The 13,026-nt window shown below is 43.8% G+C and overlaps 1 long non-coding RNA gene across 1 annotated transcript; it reads right to left on the reverse strand.

The window, feature by feature from the left end:
* Window positions 1-10,307: 10,307 nt before the first annotated feature.
* LOC134156209 (uncharacterized) lies at window positions 10,308-12,143 on the reverse strand. Its single transcript, XR_009961854.1, has 3 exons — window positions 11,967-12,143; window positions 11,062-11,205; window positions 10,308-10,696 (listed from the first exon to the last, which is right to left on the reverse strand). It is a non-coding gene; the product is annotated as an uncharacterized LOC134156209 (long non-coding RNA).
* Between the last annotated feature and the right edge of the window lie 883 nt (window positions 12,144-13,026).

The raw sequence follows: 13,026 nt of genomic DNA on the forward strand, positions 1-13,026 counted from the left end.
CCAAATTCACCTGCACACACACAGATGACAACCCCCCTCAACCCCCATCACATGCTTTAAGGATGCTTTTCCCCCTACCCTGCAGCTTCTACTCTCTCACTGAAAAGGGTTGCAAATGCCCCAATGTGCAGAAAGAGCTGGATAAGCCCCCAGGGTCCCAGTTTGTGCCAAACCAAAACCACATCACACACTGTTCAGCCCCAAACTATGCCGCACTCTGCTCCACCCCAACAGATCTGCATCGCACCTCCCCTCCACAGCAGCTCTTACCAGCTCCTTCACTGATTTCTCTACCACATGCCCTGTACAACCCCTTGTAGGAATGCTCCTCTACCCTGATTCGGAGAAAACTTCGGGAGCAAACTCGCCAACAGAGTGTCAAGCTGACAAACAGGTATTCTTTATTGCGACGCCGGGAGACACGGGGGGAGCTCCTCCTAACGCCTGTCCCCGAATTGCTCTACAGGTCATCCTCATAGGGTCACTGAGCATATTACATCATTTTCCAAAAAGTTTCCGGCATGCATACAAAAACGTGGTGGTCTTTAAGGGTCGTTTAATGCTCCCAACAAGCTTAATTAACATTACAGACATAGCAATCATCCTGGCCCCTGCTTATCAGTTAGTTTAACTGCTCTCATCCTGGACATCTGCTAGTCCAGGATACTCCCTAGTAGATGCTTACACCAGCTTAATGGGTTTATTAACACCCCAAACATAGCAATCATCCTGTCCTTACACTTATCAGTTAGTTTATCTGTGCCCACCCTGGACATCTGCTAGTCCCAGATACTCCCCTTTCCCAGGTCCTGTCCTTCTATTCTGCTTTTCTCACACCTTTTGTACTCAAGTCCCGAGGGCCTGAAACTATGTCAACTACCTTCAAGCACCGCAGTTATTTTCCATTACAAAGCCATCAAACTTAACGTTACTTACAACTGATTACATTTTGTACTTTTGTGCCTTCTCGTCTCAACCCCAAGGCCAGCTCAGGATAAGTCACGACTCCCCTCTCCCAGGTTATCACTCACCTCCTGGAGCCACGGCTGCAACTTAAAAGCATTTACAAGTCTTCAGGCTGGGGACCTGAAGAAACTCGGTAACAGCCTCTCGACGGTGCTGACTTCTCAGCTGGCTTGCGTGTGAAACCTCACCAGTACCTTATAACTAATTCAGCTGGGGCTTTCCCTTTGTTTCTAGCACAAGTAATGTATTTTTTTTAGCATTACTTTTTATACCTAAGGTGATCCGCATTCAGCAATAGCTATTAAGTGTTAAACCGTATCTCCTCTGAGGAGCCACCACGTTCATGAGGAGCAGCTGAGCTGGGGAGGGGAAACTGATCACGTCCAGGGCTGTCCCCAGCCCCTCTCAGCACCTGGAGCAGTGGCAAACAGTTTGAAAGAGGCAATCTGATTGCCATGTTTTCTCTGCAAAAAGGAACATTCACACATTTCAAAAACTACCCAGTGGCCCAAAGCTGTTCAGCAGCAAAAACTCAATGGGGAAATGTGTGTGTGTTTATGTACAATAGCTGGTTTGTTTGCTGTAGCTTCTCTCTATTCCACCACAGCAGAGGAAAACAACCAGAGAATACTCTAGAAGCTAAACTGAAAAAAAAAAAAAAGTACCTTTAATGAAAAAAAAGAATTAAGAACGTAACGTATCCATCCCATCATGTTATTAGAAGTGTGCACTGGTTTTACATTTCTTGCAGAGTGCTTGTATTTTAATCATTTCAAAGTTAGTTACAAAATTAGTGTGTTGATTTTGAACTGAATAATTTCAAGGTAAAAACCATGCCTGAGCTGTTGTAAACATCCCCCAGGCTAGTACTGGGATTCAAGGGACACAAGAGCAGGAATGAGAACCAAACACGTGGGTTCCTTCTTCCCTGCACCCATAGTACCTGTATCTGTGTCCACCTCCTACCTGAGAGTACATTAGTAAAATGTGAAAACAGAAACAAAACCACGTTTGGTTTCTTTAAAGCTCTGTCAGTTCAGTCTGTAGAATAAATATCACCATGACCTAATGAAAATGGAATGCCCCAATACAGGGAACATATTAAGGACTACAGTCCTTAATCATAGAACGGTTTGGGCTGGGAAAGACCTTAAGGTCATCCAGTTCCAACCCTCCTGCCACAGGCAGGGACACCTTCCACTAGAGCAGGTTGCTCAAGGTCCTGTATGTCTGGATGTGACATATTTTTCTATTTTCCTTACATGTAAACTTAACTCCTGAGTTTCTAATGCTTATTTGTGCCATAACTGCAGCACCCCAAGACATGCTTTAATTTTAGTTACAGATAAGTGGTATTATCCTTAACTTTTCCATGGTGTTTAAGCAGAACTAAACATCATTTCTTGCTCAGCAGTGGCCTGTCTGCCAGTTCTGTTTCCACAGATGCTCCCCATTTCTGTTCTGCAGTGTCACTCTGCTATTTCATGCAGTAGTGCAGTATGTGCACAGAAGTCCTGGCCAGATGCTTTCCAGCTGTGAGTAGCATCCTTCAAGGACATAATAAACAGGATTCCTAAGAAGGGAAGATTTAGGTTAGATATGAGGAAGAAGTTCTTTACACTGAGGGTGCTGAGGTGCTGGCACAGGGTGCCCAGAGAAGCTGTGGCTGCCCCATCCCTGGCAGTGTTCAAGGGCAGGTTGGACACAGGGGCTTGGAGCAAGCTGCTCTAGTGGAAGGTGTCCCTGCCCGTGGCAGGGGTTGGAACTGGATGAGCTTTAAGGTCCCTTCCAACACAAACCAGGCTGGGATTCAATGATTCTAATATCTTGGGGGAAAATCTCCAAATTTACTACTTTTCCTGCTCAAAGTGAAGTCACAATAACATGTGGCATGTTGTTACCTATAGTTAAAGACTACATTTGTGTTACTTCATTTTCACGGAATTGTTTGAATTTTCTTTTTAAAATGGAACTTTTGGGGCTATTCTCCCCCAAAACTGAAACATTGAAACCCTGTGTCCTTCTCCTTCCACTTCTAGGTTTTGAAATCTTCATTTTATGAGAAAAAGAATCCCATCTTACTGTTAATATTCATAGTATTGAAAAAACAATACTTGAACGTTTTGCTAAAAAAATAGAATAAATTCATTTTTCCCTATTCATGTTTTTCTGAGGGAGAAAACAACATTTTCAGCCATGTGGAAAATGCTCTCATTTGGGTCAGGCTGCTATTTTGATTGTAATCAAAGAACTGAGAACCATCTGCAATTATCATCCACAGACAATAGGATGAATGTTGCTGCCAGAAAGGGCAGGTCACTCACAGCATATCTTACTCATTGGAAGTAAAGAAGAATATGTTGTTGTGTCACTGGTACCTTCAGCTGGATTGGCATGCTGAGCCCTACCTCTGCACTGGGGTTGTGCAGGTAGTGACTTCTGTCAAAGCATAGCCTTAGAGGAGGTGTAATTAACAAGCACATCTTCATCCCATAAATAATGGGATTCCAGGATGATGGATGAAGAACCTGAAGCTGCAATGCAACTTCATATTAAGAATTACAGTGTTCTGTCTCTACAGCTCCTAACTGACTTCAACAGAGTACCAGTGAGCTCTCTGAATGCAGCCTAATACTTCTGAAGATTGAGGTAGGCACGGCTTTGCTCTGAAAGCCATGCCCATATGATGGGAGGACTGGTGGAGGAGGTGGGTGGAAAAACATCTTAGAGCAGTTTCCAGGCCTTTTACTGACTTGTGTGTTACCTCAATGGAGACATTTGGTTTGTTTGAGTTTACCTGCCTGTTCAATAGATGGGTATTTTCAATATTTGCAGTCGTCCATATGGACATGAAACCCAAAAAGACTGCCTTTTCCCCAAACTACCCTGCTGCCTGGGTAATTACACAAGCCATGTGCTGAGGTCCTTCCTTTGGCAAGTGCTCTGCTGCGGTCAAAGGGGTGCTGCCAACATGACAGATGGGCAGCACAGAGAGAGGACTGACCAGGATGTGTGCCTGGGGAGCACACAGAAGTGCCTTTGTGCTCATAAATACAGAATTGATGGTGCTCTGTCTGTATCTTGCAAAGTCTGCAAGTGCCTTAAGAGAGGGCCCTTGAAAATGTGTCCCGGATGGATAAACTCAGGGAGATGGAAATTTCTGCCTCCTTTCCACATCTTAGGGAGATGCTGCTGTGACCTCCTCTGGCTACATCCTTCCCATTACCTTACTGAGATTCGTAGATATAGGTACCCACACAGATACATATACAAATATATAAATATATGCTTACACGTACCCACATGCACATGGACATCTCATGTTTCTATATCTGTGTCTAATCTATATGTCTATATAGCTATCTCTATCTACACATCTCTACATCTATATCCCTACACATCTGCATTTATCCATACATCTATATATTTATTTATCCTGCCATTTAGAAATTATCAACCTCTTCATAATACATTATTATTCTATTAGGATCACTTCAGCTAACAAACATTCAAGGTACAACTGCCTTGAGTTCTCCTGGTATGACGTACATTAAAGTTTAATGCTCTATCGATGTATGCATTGTGTTGTATATGAGCCAAGCTGTTCCATTAACTATGTGCAAAGGGCTATAAAGTTCTAACTTTTATCTCTCCAGACGCTCTGGGTTACTTTTCCTGTTGCATGCCTCCAAGGCTAAACACCCAGTCCTCAGTTTAAGTCAAGCTCTTAAAATTTTCAAGCCTTTGTAAGTGATGAAGAGCTGATCGATGTAACTGCATTTCTGTCAGCCTGGGCTAGGGAGGAGAAAGAAATCCTGGCGATTTTCCGATGGTCATTTATTTCCTATTTTTTTTTTCATATAAAGCATGAGTTGAGTAGAAACATGATCCATTATTAATAGGTAAATGTTTTATTGATGGTAGAAAGAACACAGAGATTTGTAACTTTCATAATCGAGATTCTTATTTTCCATTTTGTAACATTATTATTTCGTGAACAACGGGGAATATTTCTGACAGGATCACAGTTAGGCAGAACCATAGCAAAATGGATAACCCTGTGCTATCCTTGGGAAAAGATTCCAGCTGACTAAAGAGCATCCTGACAGGATTTTCTTCTAATAATTTTAAGGATAAATTTGTCACCGGCTGTTTACAATAGCGCCTATGAAGTTTCAAAGGGAAGTCCTTCTCCTTGTGCTGGAGTCTCCTTACAACCCTGCTCACATATTCTGCAAATTCTTCTCGTTTCTATGTTAAATCAAACTATTTCTTTAGCCTTTGCTGTGCTACAGCAGTGAGAACCACATTTTCTCTTCCCCGCACGGTGATCTGTTGCATTCATGTGACTGAGTGAATTGAAAGAGGAAAAGGAATGTCATTTTTAAACTTCATTTTACTCTTCCTCCTTGGATTTCACTTCATGGGCTTTGTTTCACATGGTCTTCTTGTGCTTCTCAGACATCGCAAGGGCTGTGTGAGTTTAACTGATTTCCTAAGAAATCTGTTGGGTCTGTTCGTTCAGAAAATGAAAAATCTGACAAAAAAACCCCACAACATTTGGACTAATCTGATGTTTATTTTTATTTTTAAAAGTTCAGAATAAAATATTAATGCTTATGTTTGACCACTTGAAAAAGGTGGAAGGGTTTCGCAAATCAATGAGGTTGAAAGAAGAAAAATACATCAAAACTTGCATTTCTATATCCAGTAATTTCTGTTTTCTAAAAAGAAACTTTCTGGGTTTCTCTAACTCCTTTTAAGCCTGGAGAAAATCAAGCAAAGTGGCATTCTGCAATAGCCAGTGTTCTACTGGTGACCAAACATCATTAGACACCCAAAACTTAAAAGATCTAAACTCTTCTTCCCGATTCAACCCAGAAACCACAGTATGAAATCCTTAAACCCCACGTTAGAGCTCTTAAGACCAAATCCTTGGCAATTTCAGGCTTCTCCTCTGTACATTTTAGTTTGATTTTTTAATATCGGGTGTGAAAGATTCCTGACCAGATGAGCAACCTTCCAATATAGTTACCTGTATACTCTGTTACATCTACTCTGTTACCTGAGGTCTGTACATACACACACACTTCTGTATGTGTATATGGGCTATATTCAAAACCCAAATAATGGAGAATTTATTGATAAAAACAGTAAATAAATTTTTGTTTGCCATTTTCTAGCAGAGATCTGTCTGAGGGTTTTCTATCAATCTTTTCCACTGAGTAAATACCAGTTACTGAAACAAAAATCATTCAAGGGAAAGAAGTAGGAGGGGTGGAACTGAATGATCTTTATGGTCACTTCCAACCCAAACCTGTTCTGTAATTCTATGACATTTTCAATTAGTGTTTTCAATCACATTTACTGCAGTATATTGTGAAATGACAAAAATACTGTATTTCAATATTTTCTACACAAAAATATCTGCTTTTTTTTGTAACATGATGAGTTTTTAATGGCCTTAATTGCAAAGAACTATTTGAGACCATCTATTAATTATTTATTAACTGTTAACCATTCATTTAACTACCTACTGTGAGGTGTCCCTGCCCATGGCAGGGGGGTTGGAACTTGATGATCTTAAGGTCCTTTCCAACCCTAAGTATCTATGATTCTATTAAACCATTTAACCACCTATTTAATCAGATATTTTAAAACATTTCAACAGACCTGATTGCAGGGGTCTTTCTCAGCCTTCAACTTGCAGGAAAGGTGATGATATGGGGTGTTATTCATGATCGAGAGAGGACCATTCGGTGGGTTTGAAACTGCAGGAAGTCCCATGGGATAATATGTCGTAGGCAGCCATGGCAGTTACCCATAAGGAACTCTAGATCTTGCAAAAATCATGAGAGATTTCATATTCCTTCCAACAAGTAAAAGAATCCACTGTACAGACAGGGCTGGTAGCTCTTGTTTTCATAACCACAACTATTCCCTGTCTCTAAATGAACATTACTTACATGGCTCTTAACCTACCAGGAGATTATCCGAGATAGCGAGTCAGACTTGTTTTACACATTGCATTTCACCACATACTACCCAAAAATTGTCTTTGAACACTGACTGGCGTTGTGAACAGATGCTCTGGTGCATGGACACACCATGCAGCATACAAACATACTTTTGTCACACCCTGGACATTACACAACGAGCAGTGTCGGTGGCTGCTGGCATCTGCCAGTTGTTTGTATTCTACATGAAAAGTGAAACTGGGCATCCTGGACAAGTCTCAAAGTTCTCTCTGGACACAAAATTGTAGGTCATCCTCAACCTATTTTGCTGACCCACGAGACAAATTGTGTTTCTATTAAATCAAGCCTTCAAGAAATATCTTCCCTAACTTGACAGTGACTAGTTAGCCTGGCTTGCAGCAAATAACCGTGGAGCGACAGGCATCTGACAGTGATTTCTCAATGCCTGGGCTGTAGTTCTCTCCTCTTTGCCCTGGCGGGTTGCAAGCAGCAGCAGGATATCGGTGTGTGCTTCAGGCAGGCAATTTCTAATTTCAACTCCCAGCTTTTCCTAGGAAAATATTTCTTGATAGCACAGCTGAAAGATGTGGAAAGACATCCTTGCTGGCTGTAAGAAGGAGAAAGAGCTGCCTGCTCTACACAGCATGGAAACAAGAGTTAATTAGCCAGTAATATTAAGAAGCTTGGTATGTTTACAAACTATGAGTGAAGAAATGATTGAGATGTTAATGTATTCAGTAGGTGAACATAAAACCTCAGTGGCAGCAAATTATTCCCTGAGCTTTCCCTGGCGGCCCTGTGACTCCAAACCACATTAAAAGCAAATGAACCAACAAAGAAACAGGCTGATGCTTTGATGGAAAAGTGTTGTGTTGAGGTCAGGAATAAGTGATGTCAGTTCTGCCTCTTGATTCAGGAGCATCTGTGATTTTCCATAATCAATTCAAAGACGGCAATCTAACCAAAAGTAGTGTTAAGTGGTCCCTGTCTACTCTTGGACTAACCTAGTGTTGGTGGTTTTTTGTCTACTACCACTGCTAACAGTACATTTTGCAACATGCTGCTGGTGGGTTTGGTCATGCTAATAAATGTTGGTTCAAGTGGGAATTCCTTGTGGGAGCTGGCATATCCTACACCACAGCCACTGATTTCATCGAGTTCCAAACTTTCTTAAAGCATTGCAAAAACTGGTCAGGGAAACCCTGTGCATTGATGCTGTGTAACCTGGTATCTAACCACAGTTATTTCATGATACACATAGATATTTGCAGGTAGAAGAATTTAACTTTATCTGCAATGAAGAAGTGTATCAAAACCTCCAGAGATGCTCTTAGTAATCTTAGTAAACCTTGAGTACTGGGATATCACAAACAACAACTTCAGACACTAAGCCAGCAGGCAAAGGAAAACAAAAACCAGAAAGCCAGTAGGAAAGAATGATGAGGTCAGGGAAGACCTGGAGCTTGTTTCTGGAGAGGGAAAGCTGGGACTGTTGCAAAAAAGCAGCAGGGCTACAGCAGGCAAAATAATCCCTTACCCTGCCAGTCCTGCCTGGGGCTGGGGTCCTGCTGCAGGCAGAATGGGGAGGGGGGTGGAATCACTGAGCATCTGCTGTTGCTCAAAGATTCCAGTCCAAGTGAGCCCCGGTGCAAGGGAAATCCCAGTTTTTCCCATTGTGCGCAGGGGAAAGATGGAGAAACAAACACAGGAAAAAGAAGGATGAGGCTGGTAGAGCTCGCTTAGATGTCGTCAAGCAGAAGAGATTAAAGCGTCAGGGGTGAAAGCAGGCTGGTGACAGGCCAGTGCTCAGCTTGATTGCTCCTTCCCTCCAGCCCACTGCTGGTGTGAGGGTGGAGGGTGCTCCAGTTCCTGTGTGCTGGAAGTGCAGGCACTGCTGCCACCCACCACATCTCCTCAGGGAAATCTGTTCCTCCTCCTCAGCTCCAAAGCAAACCCCTTGCTTTGACCTTGCTGAGGTCACAGGGATGAAGAACAGGGACTTTGCAAAAGCTGCTGCCCCTACTCCTGATGTGAGGGTCTGCAGAAGGCAGTTCTACCACATCCCATTCCCCATTCCCTCTTAAGATCTCAACCTTGCCTGATCCAACAGCAGTGATGTTGGCTAGCCTTCAAATGTGGGGCCAGGCAAACCCCCATGCCTGTGTTCATAGTATTGGCAATCCCAGGTATTCAAAACCTCTTCACCTGGATGTCACTCAGCTTTGCTGTCCCTCAGATGCTTCTTTTTAATTATGTTCTTGCTAATCCCATCAGTAATTACTCCAAGCCATTGCAACATAGCTCCAAGTCTCCAAGTGCAGATGTTCTCCCCATGAGCCATATGCCTGAAACAAAGAGAGATGAACCTGTTAATATCCAGGCTTCAAGAACTCTTTCACCTCTTCCTCCCCTCTGTGGGTTATCAGATCCATCAGCTGAGCTTGCTTTCAAGGCCAGATACCATGAGAGACATGGTACTGTAGGAGACAGGAGAACTCCAGGGTAACGCATGGAGGTTTTCAGCTGCTGACATTGTTATGGGTCTTCCTGGTGTTCCTGCAAGTTTATGACAATGGTAGCACTAACCAGAAATTTCCTCTTGAGGGACAAAGCATCTACAGATGCTTTACATACTGGGGGTACAAAAAGGGTTAACACCCCCTCATCCTGGCATGAGCAGTAGCTCTAATTCCCTTTTCTGCTGAGATCAGTAGGGTGCAATTCCAGCTAGGAACATCCATGGAGAACAGAGCAGGAATTTAGTATCTCTAGCTGAAACCTTAGGAAAAAAATGGTCCATCCTTAACGCACGCTCTTGACTGTTATCAGGTTCATTTCATTTCAGTTCAGAACAGAATTGCTTAGAGCCAAAACTTCACAATACCTGGATCTATGGACCGACAGGGACTGGGAAAGAGCAGTGCTTGTGCTGGAACTGCATAACACACCAGAGACATGCCTGGCGGCCACAGCCCAGGACAGAGGCATCAACACTTCATCCACAACCCCAACAGTGTGATTGGGCTGACTAGTACAGCCCCCACGGGGAAGAGGCAATAAAGCCACCACTGAAAGAGGATGAAGAGGATTTGTCATGCTGAGCAAGTGCTATAAAGGTTTTTATTGTCACTTGTTGGGGAAGTGCCTCACTCTCGACAGTGATGGAGTCCTTCTGAACTGAAGATATTTATCCACAGGGATAAATCAGGACTGATTTTACTGAAGAGCTGGGACCTGATCTCAGAGCACAAAGCAACCAAGTGCTCTCAGGGCTCCTCTTGTATCAGCTCAAAGCCACCTCAGCCCCCACTTCAGCAAAGGCGGTTTGCAGGAGGAATGGTGGTGCAGCAAAAGGTCCTCATGCTTGCAGAGCTCCAGGGGCAGAACTGCTGCCTTCAGGCCAGCACGGGGCAGAGACTGGAGCTCTTCACATCACATCACGCCAGCTACTTGCTCTTCACTTGCTGTTTAGTCACTGCTAACGCAAAACACCCAGGAGCCTCTGTCCTGGCCAAGAGCAAAGCTGCTCCTTTACACCCAGAGGATTCTTTTGTGCTTCTTAGGATGAAGAACCAGGCTGGTCCCATCAAGCCTGGTCAGCCCCACTGAGGCAGCCTGGTCCCACACAAGCATGCTGTCATCTCTGCTCTTCAGACAAGTCTGGCTCAGGAGCAAGGTGAGAAATCTGGAGCCAGAGCTGATGTGGAGCCTTAAGGCTGCTTTTGCTTGATGTGAAGTACCTCAATGTACATCTTGAAATAGGGATGCCCAGGATTCGGCCCAGAGGAGCTCTGTCCTCCTTTTACCTCCCTTCCCTTGCCCCATTTTTTGCCCCAACTTACAGTAAGGCAGCAAGTGGCAAATGCAGAAGTGGTGAATTGCAGCCTGAAAAATGCCAGAATGATTATTGTTGTTCAGGAGAGAAGGATTAATACAGCAGCCCAATGCAAGATTCGTATTTTGGGCAAAGTATTTTCATACAGATGAGAATCTGCATCCATTTTCTCAGCTGCTTGATTCATAGGAAGAACAGTGCTGAAGAAACAAGTGGAGAAAAAGGAAAATAAAGGCTCAGAGAACACTTTATCAGTTATTAGATTAATGTGCAGCAAGGTACCAGTGGCAGGAAGAAGATGATTTTCAGGGCATGTTAATAAAAAACATCAAGCTGATGTAGACGATCTGTTGCTTATTTTACCCTTTCTAAACTGCATCTTCTCAGACTATCAGGAATGGCTTGGGATCCAGGCCAGCACTTTCCCTAATAGGAAGAAGGGAGAAGGGGTCTGTTAAAGCGTGGATGGTGTGCTGCTACTCAGCTTGAGTGAACGTGATGGATGGGGTGGCTGCTCAGCATCAGGCAGGGTGCAAAAGGGCCTCAGTAACATCTATTAAAGCAATCCATTTTCCCCGTCTCATCTGGCACTCACTCTTTGTCACCACACTTGTTACCTTTTCCTGATCGTAAATGCTGGGGAGATTCAAGGTATTTGAGCAGTCAGAGACGACAAATCCCTACTAAGAAGAAAGTGTAAAACAGCAGGAGAAACATACTGGCTTCATCCTGAGTGAACATTAAATACACTTCACATTTGTCTAAGGAGACAGTTAATGGGAAGACGGGTTCTTTAATTGAATGGGCTGAGGGTTTCACGCAGCTGCGTATAACAAATGCACAGGAGAAAGCCATTTCTCTATGCAGGGATCCCAGCCTGGGTGAGGCAAGAGGGAGCATTTCTTCCAGAGAATTAACAGCAAATGCAAGTGGCTGGTGAGGACAAGCTAGCGTGATGCTTTTCACAGTGCGGCTTTATTGAAAGGAAAAGATAGGGAACTTGGATCAGACATTTAGCCCAAAACTGGCCTAGGGCAACACACAGCAGAGGGTTATTCTTGTTGTGGTTTATAGCTGTCTTGAAGCCCAGGGCATGCCAGCTGGTATATTCAACTTGTCTGGGTCATTGGAGCCTTCTGCAGAACAGGGCTTTTCTCACTCAGTGATTCAGTGACAGCTTTACTCACCAGGATGTAGCTCTGCAGCTTGTGCTTGTGTTAGTGCTGCATCTTCTGCCCATCCTTCCTGGACCAGTGCTTCTCACCAGCCTCTGAAGTACAAGGTATTGACAACTGTTGCACTAAGGTGCCAGCCACAGCAGCCCAGAAAATACTCAAAAACTGTGTATGAGTTTTATAGCCTGTATTTCCCCTGACATGTGCTGCATTTGTCCATTTGCAGTTACATCAATCTTCCCGTCTCTTGAACATTCCTTCCCCTTGCACAATCCTTCAAACTCACTCTCCTGCAGCATAACCACTTCACAGTCTAAAGAGCATCTTAGATCCTGGGATTAACCTGAATATTATTTTCCTTTATTTACCAGAAATGTTTTTCAGACACATAAACCTATTACCTTTCCAGGGTGTACAGAAGAGCATGGCAGGGCCAGCAAAGCAGCCAAAGCAGTGCATCTGCTTTCATTTGTACCATGTTAATTAATAACATAATTAAATGGTGAAAGCCACTAGTGGAGTGTTGAGGGAAGGGGCAGAATAAGGAATGTAGCAAGAAAGGGATTGAAGGAACCTCCTCTGTTGCCAAGTCCTCTTCCTCTGATCCCCACCAGCTTATTAAACCCAAAAGCAGTGGCTTTTCCCTTCCTCCCTAGGGGAGTCTGTAAAGACCTGACCTTATATATCAAGGAATCTCCTCATTTGCAACTAGAATTTATACTTAATCAGTTTATTCTTGTTCTGTAGTTTAAATTGCCTCTCCTCCGTGGGGCTTATACAGCTCCAACAGGCTGTATGAGCATCCCCTCCTTCAGCAGCTTCTTTTTTCCCTGTATCCTCACCACTCTTCTCCATACCTGTAAACCTCCCTCAGTCTGTGCAGACATCAGCAGATACGTGTGCTTTGCCAGGCTGTGAGGACAGCAGCAGCTGCTGGGACAGCCCAGAGGTTGGTGGGGCTCAGCCCTGAGCAGGGATGCCTGAAAGGATCTGGCACCAGCAGGGTTCAAGCAGCTACTCCAGGTCATTTGTTCTAAAGGTGGGATTTGCTTGAGCATACATGGAGGCAAAC

Source organism: Pezoporus occidentalis, unplaced genomic scaffold, assembly GCF_034315485.1.
Source record: "Pezoporus occidentalis ecotype Australia unplaced genomic scaffold, CSIRO_AGI_Poc_V1 ctg83, whole genome shotgun sequence".
Lineage (NCBI taxonomy): Eukaryota > Metazoa > Chordata > Aves > Psittaciformes > Psittacidae > Pezoporus > Pezoporus occidentalis.